The sequence below is a fragment of the Mesoplodon densirostris genome, chromosome 1, assembly GCF_025265405.1.
Source record: "Mesoplodon densirostris isolate mMesDen1 chromosome 1, mMesDen1 primary haplotype, whole genome shotgun sequence".
In the NCBI taxonomy this organism is placed as follows: Eukaryota; Metazoa; Chordata; class Mammalia; order Artiodactyla; family Ziphiidae; genus Mesoplodon; species Mesoplodon densirostris.
Genome location: NC_082661.1, coordinates 113,919,247 through 113,931,752, shown reverse-complemented (window position 1 = coordinate 113,931,752; position 12,506 = coordinate 113,919,247). Strand labels below are relative to the sequence as shown.

General features: G+C 44.3%; 1 protein-coding gene across 2 annotated transcripts in view; it reads left to right on the top strand.

The window, feature by feature from the left end:
• Window positions 1–9,541: 9,541 nt before the first annotated feature.
• GNG4 (G protein subunit gamma 4) overlaps window positions 9,542–12,506 on the top strand; it is a 77,588-nt gene continuing 74,623 nt past the window's right edge. For both annotated transcript variants that reach the window (XM_060090096.1, XM_060090086.1), the window contains exon 1: window positions 9,542–9,701. The gene's annotated coding sequence lies outside the window, so the exon portion shown is untranslated. The remainder of the gene's footprint in view (window positions 9,702–12,506) is intronic.

Genomic DNA, 12,506 nt, shown 5'->3' with positions numbered 1-12,506 from the left:
TGTGTGACTGAGCCTCAGATAAAATTAATGATGATTAAGCAACTTGCAACAATTGACCAGATGTATACTTCTATAAGAGCAATGATATGTAACAGTGTACTCTAGATATGGGAAGAAGCAACAAGAGGGAATGATTTCCTGGCCCATAACAGAATAGTGAGACAGCTGGTCCAGAGGCTTCTGGCTACTGTTAACAGAGCCTAGTCCAGTAATAGCACAGGAAGTGGCCTATCAACAAAATCCTTGCCTGACCTGGGAATGAGCATCCCAAGCACCGTGGAACACACTGGTCATGAAATGCCTCCCAAACCTTGGCCAAAATTAAGACCAAAAGGGAAGGGACGGGCTTCCCTGGTGGCGCAGTGGTTGGGAGTCTGCCTGCTGATGCAGGGGACACGGGTTCGTTTTCCGGAGTGGCTGGGCCCGTGAGCCATGGCTGATGAGCCTGCGCGTCCGGAGCCTGTGCTCCACAACGGGAGAGGCCACAACAGTGAGAGGCCCGCGTACCTCAAAAAAAAAAAAAAAAAAAAGGGAAGGGACTGTAAAATAAAGAATATTGCTTACCATCAATTTCTACGAGAATCAAGCCATTAGCCACTGCAGTCATTGACCTACAATACACCTTGAAAGGAGTTCAGGGTGAAGATCAGGATGAGGCACTCTGTGCTCTGGGAAAACTGACAGAACTGGCCCTATGATAGATATTTTCGGGAGAAATTTTGTATGAACCTGGATTCTTGTATCTTTCCGTACTTAGAAAAGTACTAAAACCATTAACTAAGATGTCTGTTCCTCATGGCTAGCAGCAAGCTTCTACTGAGGCGTGTGCTTGGTTTCATGCACCCTTCACCAAAATCACATATGTACTGAAGCTCCCCGACCCTCCACCACTTTGGAACAGTTCTCAGAGCTCTCTGAGAGACTGTCTCCCAGATTACGATCTGCAGTTTGGCTTGCAAAAAATTTTCCGTTTCTTTCTTAGATTGACTATTGATTTTTTGTTGTTGTTGACACAAGAGCAACGCATGAACAAGTGAGAATTTCAACAAAAAAAGAGAAAGAAAATATCAGAAAGTATGAAACAGTAATCACAGAGATGAAGAATATAATAACTGAACTGAAAACTATAATAAAGGGGTTCAACAACAGACTAGATGAAGTACAAGAAAGGATCAGTGAATCAAAGACAGGAAGGGCAGTGGAACTCATCTAATCAGAGCCGCTAAAAGAAAAAAAAGAATGAAAAAGAGTAAAGAGAGCTCAAGGGACTTGTGGGAAAGCATTAAGCAGACCAATATTTACATCATAGGGATCCCAGAAGGAGAAGAGAGACACCGGTGGGTAAAAGACTTATTTGGAGAAATAATGGCTGAAAACTTCTGTGACCTGGGGAAGAAAACAGAAGTCCAGATCCAGAAGGCCCAGAGAGTTCCAAATAAAATGAACCCAAAGGAACCCACACCAAGATACATTATAATAAAATTGCCAAAAGTTAAGGAAGGGTTACAAGGCAATATTTAGAAAAGTCAGTAGGGAGGAAAGAAATTCAATAGCTTAACATTTGGAGATTGAAACTACTGGAGGTTTTGAATTATCCATGTTACCCTTACTTTGCTGATTATCCTTCAACTATTTCCAGTTTGTCCCAAATTGGGGGCAAAATATCCCCATTTATTTCCAACCTGTCCAATCCTTGGTCAGCTCTGTTATTTTTCAATATATTCCTCAGGGTAACACTCTATATACTATGAAGCCAAAGCATTTCAAAATGTTAACAGGCTTAAAACCTTGCAGGAGCAGGCTTCCCTGGTGGTGCAGTGGTTGAGAGTTCACCTGCCAATGCAGGGGACACGGGTTCGTGTCCCAGTCTGAGAAGATCCCACATGCCGCAGAGCGGCTGGGCCCCTGAGCCATGGCCGCTGAGCCTGCACATCCGGAGCCTGTGCTCCGCAACGGGAGAGGCCACAACAGTGAGAGGCCCGCGTACCGAGGAAAAAAAAAAAAAAAAAAACCTTGCAGGAGCAGTTGGGATGGGGAGGGAAGATGGGGGATAAAACAAAACAAAGACTTGCCGTTTGAAATAACAATTCCAGATTGAGGTCAAAGGGAAACAAAAGAGGTTTTAGGTTCAGCACAAACTGGTATTTTAGAGTATCACACAAAAAGTAGCAACACACACGGTATTTATCAGCTTTTCCCCCCAGGTTATGTCCAATTTTAAGCTCCACGATTTAAAAAGCAGCTGCAAAAAAATAAAAATAAAAAGCAGCTACATTTGTCAATACAAAATATACACACTTGACTGTACACTGAGTTGGGAAGGAGGTACTACTAATTTTATTGTGTTATATGAGCTGAACAGAAAAATACATCCTGCCACTTTGGGGATGCTGGGTTGCAACTCAGCTATTTGAGAGAAACTAAATAATACAATGTGTCCTTTGAGGCCAAAGTGACTAGAATATCATTTGAGTCTGGGCTGCAGTATTCTTGCTCAAGTGCTGAGCTTGTTTTTTCTCTCATGACCAAAGTCAATGAGAGATGAGTTTAGAAGAGCGTGTTTTGTGGCAAAGTTTGGCTGATTTCCAAAGTAAATTAAACTGGTCTTACCAAATTTTCTGAAGCCTGATCACAATAAGTCATTCGTTCATTCTCAGATCTTAATTTATTAAAAGAGCCTTAAAAATCATTAGAATTCTGTTTCAAGCATTAAGATAAAAGACCATCTTTTCTGAGATTTTAGGAAAAAACTAAACTGTAATTTTCATACTTGTTGATATGACCTAAACACAAATGGTTACTTAGCTAATTTCATTATGTGCTTTCTACAGATAATATTGTACATACAGTTTTATTACAACTAAGTAAAATCAACTTGTGTACTCCTAGTTAGATAAGAATTACACATCTGCTTTATATTTGATGGTGGTCTGGAGAACACAGTTGTGAGGTCTGATGCCTCTCAGCCTGTAGTTGAGACTGAAAGAACAGGTGTCTTCCACACCTTTCTAGCCTGTGCATCTTTATACACAAGCATCGTTCTTTGGTCCTCAGTACAGGCATCATTTGCATCATTGCAACTTCAGTTCAGCTGCGTTAGATACATGTGCTTTATACCAGTGCTCAGTTAGTGAGCCATCCTCTTCCCCACTGCTTTATGTTAGACTGGTGGTCTCTTTCCTACTGCATTTTCCTGAATTTTAAATCTTTCAGTTATTACAATTGATTGTTTTGAATATATTCAGTGTTGAGAAATCTTTCTCTTATGAACATATATGAGTTTTGAAAACATCCAAAAGTCATTCTGAACTGAATCTGATAAATAAAATATTTGATAACTGTTTTAGTCAAAAACAAAGTACAATTACAAGGTATAAAAAAAAAAGTGTGTGATTCTGCAGGTAATTCTGAAAGAGGAATTTTTTAATGTTTTGAGCAATTTACAGCATCATTAGAATAGGGTAGGTTAGGTATATACTGGGAAAGAAGGATGGATAGAGGGATGGAGGAATGGTGTGGTGGGTGAATGGGTAAGTGGATGGGTGGGTGGACAGATACAGTATGTCTCATTTGTTTGTTTCTTTGCTTGTTTTTAAGAAAACGTTCTAACTCAAAAGAAACAACTAAGTCCTAGGTTACCTTTCCTTATCTTTGGATAATGTCTTTTTACAGAACCTGAAGCCCACACTTGGGTTATCTTCACTTACACACTTTCCTAAGTTTCTTCTTTGCTAAGAAACTCCCTACCTTGCAGTGAACTTATTTGACTTGCCCCCAAAGAGTCTCTTACCCTCTTTCTTGTCCTCTGTTTCAGTAGATTCATGTTTATCTCAGGATAATTATTACACAAATATAAAAATAGGATAAGAATGACAGAGTTGTGTACACATGTCCATTCAGGGATCACAATAGCTCCTTACAGATGCACCAAAAAAGGCTCATTTAGACCCCTGTTTAAGACCAAAAAAATTGGTTATCACTCAGAGATGAATTGTGCCAGAAGCCAGTCTCTTTCAATCTGGTAATCCTTGTGTCTTCTTTGTACAACAGATCACTCCATATCAGACAATATTTTGCAGTCTTTATTTATCACTCTATCACTGATCCTTGAAAACATTTTATCCAGGAAAAATGTTCAAACGGCAAGGCTTTTTGTAATTTTCCTCCTAAGAGGGGCCAGTCATACACCAAACCGCCTTTGCCAAATCCTTAAAAATATTTAAAATTAAGCAGATTAATAAGCACATGGTTTTTCTTGATGTCCCATTAAACATGGGGTCCCATTTAACATTTCTTAAGCCTCTGCAACATACCAGACACAAATATTTATAAGATGGGCTCTTAAAGAACTCATAGTATAGTGGAAAGAGGTATGTTTTTTTTTATTTTGATACGATTTAGTACATTTTATAATAGAGGTTTTATAGATCAGACCGACTAAAATGGAAAGTGGGGAAGCAAACAGGTCAGGTTTCCCAAAGATATTATTGACTTAGCCGAATCTTGAAGAAAACAGAAATTTACTAGATTTGGGCCAGGGTAGAAGGAAACCAGTGTTGCCGAGACTCAAGGGTGTAAGAAAGCAGGAAGTAGAAGCAGTCAGTGTGTCAGGGACAGAAGGTAAAAGTGCGGGGATGAGGGGAAATAAAACCAGAAAGATGGGCCAAGAACTCCTGCTCCTATCCACTCTGGGGAAACTGGGATCAGACTCACCCTTCCATGATAAACAATTGCCAACTGGAGATACTATGTGAAACAAGGATTTTCAAACAGTGAAAAACAGGCAGCACAGGTCCGCAATCCCTGAGAAAAAGGCTGCAACCTAAGTGAATCCTGTCATTGCCTCAGCTTTCTGCCTGGGGGCACTTACAAACCAAGGTGCAAAAGGGGATTCTAAGAAGAATACACAAGAATACATCTTGAGATGAGGATCAGAGATTAGAGTTTGGGGAGGCTGAGAAACTGGAATTTGTGGCACAGAGTTCTATCAGAAGGTTGCTGCCCAGACAAAGAGAACTAGGTTCCTGGTTGTGGAGGCCCTGGAGGCTCTGGCTGAATGCTGTCATTTGTACAGAAGATAAAATGCCCTAGGTCTGAGGAAAGAATGTCCAAGGAGCTGTAAGCTGAACAATTCCCAGAGCTCCCGGTGGGGGGGGGGGGGGGGGTTGGGATACATTTGAGTTCCAACCAATCAGAGAGGAAGAGTTCATTGAACATACAGGCACCCAGTTGAGACCTCAGAAGAGTCATACCATAGTAGGAAGGCTAAACTAGTCCTAGAATAAAGGCTAAAGTCCTTTAAAATAAGTATCCAAATGATCAAACTGATCCATAAGGAACTTAACTGCCTGCCAGGACAAAGTCCCTACTCTTTAAGTCAACAAAATCTAGGCACACAACAACATATATTTACAATGTCTAGCATCTAATTTAAAAATTACTAGATATAGGAAGAAATAAGAAAATGTGGCCCAAAACAGTAGAAAACTTATCTCAAAGAAAGAGACCAAGAAAAGAAAGAATGGAATTCACAGAGAAGCATAATAAAATAGCTATTATAAATATGCTCAATATGCTCAAGGATTTAAAGAAAAACAAATCTAATGAGAAAAAATGGAAGATTAGAAAAACAAAATGCAACTTCTAGAGATAAGCACACAATATCTGAAATTTTAAGAATTTAGATTTTATGTGATTTATTTTTTTTTCCAGTTTTATTGGGATACAATTGACAACAAACAACCCCGTCAAAAAATGGGCAGAATAACTAAATAGACATTTCTCTAAAGAAGACATACAGATGGCCAACAAGCACATGAAAAGATGCTCAACACTGCTAATTATTAGAGGACTGAAAATCAAAACCACAATGAGGTATCATCTCACACCGGTCAGAATGGTCATCATCAAAAAGTCTACAAATAACAAATGCTGGAGAGGGTGAAGAGAAAAGCGAACCCTCCTACACCATTGGTGGGAATGTAAATTGGTGCAGCTACTATGGAGAACAGAATGGAGGCTCCTCAAAAAAATAAAAATAGAACTACCATATGATCCAGCAATCCCACTCCTGGGCATATATCCGAAGAAAACAAAAACACTAATTTGAAAAGATACAAGCACCCCAGTGTTCACAGCAGCATTGTTTACAATAGCCAAGATATGGAAGCAACCTAAGTGTCAATCAACAGATAAATGGATAAAGAGGATGTGGTATATATATACAACGGAATACTACTCAACCATAAAAAGTATAACATTTTGCCATTTGTAACAACATGTATAGACCTGGAGGGTATTTAGTGAAATAAATCAGATAGAGAAAAATGAATACTATATGTTAACACATATGTGGAATCTAAAAAATGAAACAAGTTAATGAATATAACAAAGCAAACAGACTCACAGATATAGAGAACAAACTAGTGGTTACCAGTGGGGAGAGAAAATGGGAGAGGGGCAAGATAAGGGTATGGGATTAAGAGATACAAACTACTACTTACAGAATAAATCAACTACAAGGATATATTGTACAGCACAGGGAATATAGCCAATATTGATAATAAATTTAAATGGAGTGTAATCTATAAAAATTTTGAATCACTATGTTGTACACCTGAAACTAATATAATATTGTAAATGAACTATACCTCAATTAAAAAAAAAGAGAGACGGGATAAAAGGAATGCACAATAATAGGACAAACAGAAAACAAACAAAGAGCAAGACTGTAGATTTAAACCCAACCACATGATAATTACATAAGAAGTAAATGATCCAAACACTCCAATTAAAAGGCCCAGTTTGGCAGGCTGAAGATAAAAAAGCAAGATCCAACTCTATGCTGTCTGCAAGAATAGAGAATCCCCACTTTAAGAATAAAGATACAGATAAGTTAAATGTAAAAGGATGGAAAAGGATACATCATGCAAACACCTATCTAAGAAATCTGCAGAGGTGATATCGGTATCAGACAAAGGTATCAGAACCGGGGCGGGGGGGGGCAAAGGAAGGAAAATGGATGTCCAGGGTCTGCAGCTGTGTCAGGTGATTGCAGCTAATGAAATAAAATTTAAATTTTAAGGCAGGACAAGAAAATTTAAACACGGAATTGTCTCGTTCTGTCCCTTTATGCCTCCTCCCTCCCTAATGTGCAGAGTGCCTTTTTGCTACACATTAACCAGACCTTCTCAAAGATGAGAGTGCCTGCTGGGCCACAGGTCATTTTTTCCCCCCTCTTTCTTCTAATTTTATCAATGTAAAAGAACAGCCTTCTTTCCCAACGCTAGGGGGTCATGGTGACTTGCTGCTTTGTATGGGCTTACCTGGACTATATTATCCTTGGGGAACTTTACGTAAAATATCAATATGTCATTTTGATATACAATCTTTTGTCTCGAAAATGTGTATGACTGTGCCTCTGACTTCTAACAGGTGGAACAGTTCTCAGAGCTTTCTGAGAGTGTGTCTCCTGGGTTATAATCCTCAGTTTGGCTCGAATAAAATTCCCTTTTTTTCTCTTTAGTTTGACTGTTAATTGAATTTTCGTCAACACAGCAGTCTTGGGTGATGGACAGAGATAGACAGAATCAGAATCACCTAGAGGGCTTAAAATACCAATTGCTGGGCCCCAGCCCCAGAGTTTCTGATTCAGTAGGGCTGGGATGGGTCCTGAGAATGTGCATTTCTATCAAGTTCCCAGCTGATGCTGCTGGTCTAGGGATTCACTCTGGAGCCACGGGCTCAAACTGACCCTCTTCTTTCTCTTTAAAATGGACATAATCCTACTTTAAGAGGTATTGTAATGAATTAGAAAGATAAAATAAGTGAGTGAGGAATCTGAAAGGGTGGAAACCGATTTCCCTTACAATTGCCTGATTGGGATTGAGATGGGAGTTGGGATAACTCAGCCAACCAGCTGGGGAGTGGTGCCTCTGAGTCAGGAAGTACAGGAGAAATAGATTTGGGGGTGGAAATAATGAGCCCAATTTTGGATTTGTTGAATTTTAAATGCAGTTCTCATATATCTATCTCACTTTTTAAAAAAAAGGTCAGTGTAGTGGGTATTTACTGGCTGAGCCACTTTACCATAGTTGAACTCTGTGTTTTAGATGGGCACTTCCAAGCTGTGACAAAAACCTGTGTGAGATGTTTGCTAGCCCCAGGTGAGGCTTTCTGAACTCCACATTTGCATTCATTCTATCAGACACTTGGAGTCTCGGAAGGTGCACATTTGTCTGGGGCAAATGTCAAGACAACGGGGATCAGAGATCTCAGAAACAAGTGATCCTCGTACCCTTTACTGCAAGGAATGGCTGCTGATGGTGGATGAGGACGGCGAACGCAGGTTTTCAAGAAATATTTCCTAATTGTCAACCACGATTTTCTTCTTTTCCTATAAAGGAATTAACATTGGCCTCCTTTTCCTACCTATCTTGCTAACACTGCTGTAAGTGTAACGTAGCTTCCCTATTCCAAAGATTTTGTATTATTTTACCAGGAGTTGTAACATGGACGGCGCTTAAGCTGTTTTTTCCTAAAGGAAAAGGATTATAATAACGGAGAGGTTTTTAGTATCTCCATCGCAAAACGCTTACGGTTCAGAAGGAATGAGGAGTCGCCAAGGATTTCCCCGTGGAAACAGCTTCTGCTCTCCACGAACACTAGGAATGTGCTCCCGCCTTCCCGGTCGCAGCCCGGGAGGAGAGCTCGCGGCTCGCTCCCACTCCCAACGCCTGGGGCTGGCGTGGCCATCCCTACATTTCCCGTTACTTAGCAACGTCCCGGTAAATGGAGACAATGCCCTGTGAATCTTTACGGGTATTAAGCATTTCTCCTTTCACTGCCCCCCTTGGGGGTGGGGTGGGGTATACTGTGTATTCTTTGGTGATGGATGGCAACCGGCCGCGCCTAGCCGGGTTGGTCCACGTAGCTAACCCGCTGGCAAGGATGAAGTTGCCAGAGGCCGAGGTCCCCGAAGCCCGCGAGGACCACGGCCCCAACACCCCACCGTCCCCCCTCATCTCCCCTCCTCCAGCCCCTGGGCGATGCGCGTCCCAGGCGGAGAGCTGGGCCGGGCGGAGGCGCGGGGTCGCGGATGAGAGACTAGGGGCGCGGGGAGTGCGCGGAGCCCCGGTGCGGGAGCCCCGGTGACGCACTAGTGACGTCAATGGCGGCGGGCGGGATTTCCCGGCCCCTCCCGGGCGCCCAGCGAGACCCTGCTCCGGAGTGGGCGCGACCAGAGTGGACGCGAGAAGGCGGGGGCCGGCGACACGCGCTCTGCACCCGCCCGACCCGGACGCACGCCTGGAGCCCGGCATGGGGGGCGCCGAGCAAACAAAGTACTCGGCAGCTGGGTGACCGCACTCGCCAGCGGGGCACGGGCTCGCCCACCTGCACCCGGCGCTCGGCCTCACGTGGTCTTTCCCCTGCCCGGGCCTGGAGGCACGGGGCGGGACGGGGCGGGGCGGGGCGGGGCTGGTGACGCGGCGCGGAGACCCCGGGGGCGGCGCGCTGCGCGAGGCGCGCGTTTCCACCGCCAGCCCGTCCGCGCCCAGGCGCGGGAGCCCGAGCGCCGAGCCGGAGCCGGAGCTCGCCCAGCCCTGCGCCCGGATAGAGGGGCGATGCCGTTCGGTCTGGCCACCCCCCGCGAGCACCGCTCCGGAGACAAAGCCAGCGCGTGAGCGGCGCCCTCGGCCCGGGTAAGTGCCGGCTGGGGCGTGTCGGTGGGGAACGAGAGGCACCGTCCTTGCTCCGGCGAGCTCGGGGCGAGCCAGAGACAAAAGGGAAACTCGGGCGGGACGGTCTCTGGAACTGGAGAGACGGTTCTGGTGCCTGCGTCTTTCTGCAGCTGTCAGCGGAAGCTCGCGAAACGAATACCTGTGATCATCTTGGCCGCCCGCGGCGAACCCGGCCTGCGCGGCGCCCGCACAGGTGGGCATCATCGGCGGCCCGGCGCCGGCGCGGGCGGGGGCTCCTCGAAGCCAGGACCCTCCGCCGAGCCCTTGGGAAACCCGAGCGCAGGTTTGGACAGACAGCTCGGAACGTCTGAGGGGTCTCCTGGGGGTCGGGGTCGCCCGATCTCTCCGGCTCGAGGCGGGGGAGGCTTCTGGAGACCCCTTTTTCGTATGTAGGTCACAGCAGTTCGCTCTTGTCTCGGCAGGGGCGTCCCCCGTTGAGGAGCGCCGTAACGGGAGGGACGGAGTGGCTAGTTGTTCATTTTATTTGGAGAAATGATTTGGGCCTGAAGAAGCCCTTTTTATTCCCCAGCACCCGGGACACCTGTCTCGGGAACAGTTCGGGCGGCGACAGTGGACGGAGGGGCGACGGTTTGTGCCCCCCTTATGGCGTCTGTCCCCGAGTCTGGTGCTGAAATGGGCTGCGCTCGCAGCGCGCGCACCCGACGGCATTCGGGGAGCTTAGGTTTAATTTTTTAAATTACCTTAGAAATAAAAACAAGAGGATGGGATGGGGCGGTGGACAGAGGTGTGATTGGAGAATATTTCTTAATTTAAAAGCAAGGAGGACTTATTTCTGTGTATCTTGAGCTAGGGTGTTAGGAAATGCAGAAATGGTAAAGTTTGATCGAGTGATAAAGTGGATCCTGGACACGGGTTCTCCCACCCTCTTCCCAGCTCCCCACCGGCGCCTGTTTTCTTCTCTCTCTGTTGCCTCCCAGGACTGTAAAAGGCTGGCACAGGGCCGCCTGGGCTGCGCTGGTGTTTCCCATTAAACCGTGTCAGTCTCATCGTCTGCTCATCAGTCCTCACTGTGGTGCTTCCTTCTCATGGTGCGACAGGAAAATTCAGTGGCAAATGCCTCAAAGAGGCAGGGAGGGGACCCGGGCCCTTTGTCTGGCTTCTTGATCCTTTGGGGAAATCCTTTTCCTGGTTTCTGCATGCTGCGGGGGAAGGAGGCACCCGCCATCTGATCTGGCCCAGTTCCCTACTGTGGGAATAGCCGAGGTGATAAATGGAAAGCCTTTTTCAATCCTGAGAAACAAGACACGGTACACTGTAAACTGTGGATTATTTTTGGGAAGTGTGGGGTTGGCTGCATTATCAGTCGTGATGAGACTTGGATATAGCTGGGCATAACTAGTAGGCGTTAATGTAAGGTGTATTGTGATGCTTTGCTAGTTAATGAGTAGCCGCACCATGGGGTTATTAGGCTGAAATGACTATTTAGGACCATGGGCTTCCTGTTTTCTCCTCCGCCCACACGTGACTCCTATCCTTCAGCCTCTTTAACATAAAATTGTTCAGAGGAAGCCTCTGGAAGATGTTTGGGCAGCTGAGAAAAAAAGCAGTGCAAAAGAGTCATTCCCAGTGGTGCTATGATTGGCCGGGCAATTGCCTTTGCCGTTTCTCATGCAAGTTGATGGTGGAGAAACGAGGAAAAAGCTTTTCCTGTATTCATCTTACAGTTTTTATAGCCAAAATGACAGTCCCTGAAGCCCTCCAAATCTCAGTATGTTCTTCGAATTGGTGGAACATCAGGTGGGAACTGGACACTGTCCTCTTGTCCCCCTGGTTCCCAGGGAAGCTAGTGCCTGGCAGCTGTCTCAGGAGGATGGGGTTGAGCTTACGAGTGATTGTGAATAATGCCATCTCTCTCACACACGCACACACACACACTGACTCACCACATAACTACTCCTTGCTGAGGAAAGCAGACAAATGGCTGAGAAAAGACTGAAGTCTACTAGACGAATCCTTCTCATTTATTTATAGCCACATATCACTGTCACATTTTTCTTACCTTGTCTGTTTTTTTGTGCTAGTTGAAGAAGGGAGAATGCCTAATAATGCAATTCATGTTAGTAGATTGACCTTTTTTCTTCATGGAATTTTGAAACAGTGTCTTTAAGATATTACCTGATTTGTTCTCAGAACACCTTTATGAGAATTTACTATCAATATTATCTAATCTTGCAGATTATTCCTGTTTGTTTTTTTTTTCCACTCTAGACATATTCAGGCTTCCAGAGGACTATTATTCAGGTAGAGAAATTGTTCATCAGTTTTCTTAAGCCAGAAACTGAAATTTAACTTCTTTCATGCACCAAAAATACTACCAAAATATGCTTTCAACAGTAGCCAGCAAAGGAATTTTAATTGAAAATCGGAGAAGCTGAATGAGTGTCAGAAAAGAAAAAGAGATCAATTATAGTATAGAAATTAACATAATACTACTGAAAGGTTTTAACTAGCTAGTTGAAGCCACATGAAGAATAAACCAAATATCTTTTAAAAAATGATCAGAAGTGAAAACATGCAAATGAAATTTCCATTTAGGGAAGGAAGTAGAGGCAAGAAGTACTGCTGGAAGAAGACAAATTACTGCAGAGAAAACAATGGGTACTTAAAAAGAGCTCCATGCAACAAGCTAGCTGGAGCATTCCAAATCACTTTAATTGTCAAGGAGCTTTTGTTAGGTCAAATGGCAGCTGGTGTGCAATCAGTTTTTCTGGTGGAACTTGGCAAATGAAATGGCAGGTCCTGGGA